Source organism: Dipodomys merriami, unplaced genomic scaffold, assembly GCF_024711535.1.
Source record: "Dipodomys merriami isolate MVZ:Mamm:240054 unplaced genomic scaffold, mDipMer1.0.p SCAF_1564, whole genome shotgun sequence".
NCBI classification, from domain to species: Eukaryota; Metazoa; Chordata; class Mammalia; order Rodentia; family Heteromyidae; genus Dipodomys; species Dipodomys merriami.
The window spans coordinates 72,925-76,089 of record NW_027202898.1 but is presented as its reverse complement, the minus strand read 5'-3'; positions in this window follow the sequence as shown (position 1 = coordinate 76,089).

Here is a 3,165-nt window from a genome sequence, read left to right as displayed (position 1 = left end):
ATTAGGGCTGGGTCCCATTCCTCTTACTACCTCCATTGATTAAAAAAAAACTCTCCTTTATCTTTAAAACTCACCCAGGAGGAAGCAGGTTATTACCATACCAGAGCCAACCTAGGCTGTGACCCTGAAGTGCCTAAGGCAAACCAGTGATATCCTTGCCCCCAATATCCACTGTGGGAGTAGAGAAGGATACTGGATATCACCAAAAGAATGTTCCAAAAGATCTTAGTTTTAGCAGCTTTCAACCTGGAAGGCGTCTCAAGTGATGGAATCAGGCAGGAGTTTAGTCTACTTTTACCACAGTGGAGGTGGATGATGTAGATTTCCTCCTAGTGACTGTCAGGCTGTCCTTGAACTTTACCCATTAGGGTGTACAGCAGCAGCAGCAGGGTCTCTCAGTGGCTCCAAGGGACTGTCACACCACGTGCTGGGCTGCACATTCCTACACAGACTGGTTAAGGATACATTGCATAGGGTTGGCAGGGTGTGACCCCACTGGTTTTTAAGACAATAGCCCAGGACAAGTTATCAAGATGACAACTTTTTAAACAAATATTTCTTTTAATAAGGGTAGGATTTTCTAGGCAGATATAGAGGGCTCAGGCCTGTACTATTATTTCCCATGCCTTTCCTTCTGTCTATTTTGCCACATTAAAAAAAAAGTGACTCTGGTGTCTTGTTCTTAAAGGGGAATGATGGACAAATGTTCATCTTCTGTCACTTCTTCAAGCTGACTTAGGGGTGTTGATCCTACCTAGCCACGAACCTATAACCTTAGCCTTTTTTACAAAGAGGATACAAGGGTTAGAAGTCATTAAGAACAACATTATAACTTTTGACAAATGCACAGACCTTTGTCTGGCTAGAGCAGTGTAGCTTATTTAGCCTTCTGGTTTGCAAAAGGATCTTTCTGGATGACTAAGGAATGTGATCTCTAGTAATCCTAACAATGCCTGAATTACCTATGCAGGCCTTCAGACAGATATCAATAGAAACACACTCTCAGGTTTACAAACATTTTTCCTGAGCTGATGAATTTCATGTAGCTGGTGTCAGCTCAAAAGTTACTGCCAATTAGAGCTTTTGGCACATACAGGGGTTGGGATCTAAAGTATCCTCCACATTTTACAACCTTAGCTTTTTAGTACTATCATAGATAACTAAGTTCCTGTCCCTTACAAGGTAGATAGTCAAAGATATTAAGCATGCTTACAAACTATTTTCCCATGACCTCCTGTCTCTGACCAATTGTTGAAGGGCCACGCACAAATGACTCTAGGATCTGACATTATTTCTGCCATCCAAGCAGTGGCTTATAGTTTCTGGATGCTCCTCCCTTGCTTTCATCCCAGGAGTGTCTTCTCTACACTGAGAAAAAGGCCTCATTGGCATTTCTCTTAGCTGGATGCTGGACTTGAACTTGGGGCCTGAGGGCTGTCCCTCAGCTCTACAGCTCAAGGCTAGCACTCTGCCACTTTGAATCCTAAAGCAACTCTGCTTGCTCTTTCAGCCTTCTGCTAGCTGGGTAGTGGTGACAGTCTCACATGGACCTTTTTCTGCCCAGGCTGGCTTCGAACCAATTTGCAGATCAATGAGTCTCATAAAAGGCCACTTTCCTCCAATTTAAAGCAACAAGGTGGTCAACATAGAAGTAACTTATAAGCATGTTCTTACCTGAATCTAATTAAGAGCCAAAGATGGGCTGGGAAGGTGGTTCAGTGGTAGATCGCTTGCCTTGCATGCATGAAACCCTGGGTTTGATTCCACAGCACCACATAAGCAAAAAGAAAAAACGCCGGAAGTGGCACTGTGGCTCAAGTGGTAGAGTGCTAGCCTTGAGCTGAAGAGCTGAGGTACAGCACCCAGGCCCAGAGTTCATGCCTCAAGACTGGACCCCCCCCCAAAAGAACAAAAAACAAACAAACAAAAGAGCCAAAGTTACTTCTGACAAACTTACAAGAATCCTCACTCTTTTTTGGGGGGGGCCTGCTGGGAACTGTTAAAAAAAAACAACCTATGAGAGTAAACTGAAATAGGAATTAAGCAATTATTTTGGTAATCCTAGTTTTTCATTTTTGCACTTTGAGGCAAATGTTTAGAACAATTTTACTTTTAAACTTTATATACAGAAATCCGTTCCTAATTTGTAAGCCTCTTATTAATCTGTTTTAATATTCTATATTTTAGTTTTTAGTTGCATTCTGAAAAATCCCTTGAACTCTTGAGGCTAGGTGTCACTCATTTCTTCTTGGATGCTTGTTTTAAAACAGATACACATTAAAACTTTTAAACTCTTAATGCAAAATTTACAATCACTATCATTGTACCAAAGAGCTAGACTTAACACCTTTATGCCTTAAAAAAAACATATCCAATGGCAGAATATCATTGAGAACAAATCACATACAAATAAACTTTTTAACACTCTTTTTACGGCCTTCTCAATTTTAATTTTAACACATCCAAGGGGCAGTTTGAGCTATGCTAATCAGATCATCACATTTTTACCATCATGTTTCCAATGTCTATCTTCAGGGAAAAGGGACAGAATAAAGATGGGCCACTTGGTCCTTCCTGTGGAATGGTCATGCACCCATTCTGACTCTTTAGGGTTAGATGAACTGTGTTTGTGCGAGCTTGCTCTATTTCACCATGCGTAGACTCTTCCCAAGTCTTGTTCCACCACGCATGACCAGTGGAACTGCACTTCTGCCTGTTCACCCTTCACTCCTAAGGATAGGTATTCTGTTGCCTTCTAAGTTTCTCCTTTTTGTTAAGCCAGATATCTTGATTACAGTGTAAACAGCCTTATGCATTCTTAAATAACAGATTTTTAACTTTTCAAGTTAAACAATCCTTAAAAAAACATTTAAAACAATATGAAAATTCTATAAAATTTTTCAGGTAATATCCCAACCTCATAACCTTTTGAATTTTAAAATTAAACTCAATCAATTGTTACAGCATGCTGACAATTTCTATCGTGAACGTTTTCACAAACACATAGAAAACACAGATTTTTTTTTAAAATTTTATTTTATTTTATTTGAGAGCATACTGTACAGAGGGGTTACAATTACATTGGCAGGATAATGCATACATTTCTTACCATGCATTGCAGCCTCCTCCTTTGTTTACCCTTCACCTCCCTTCCCAGCCTCCCCC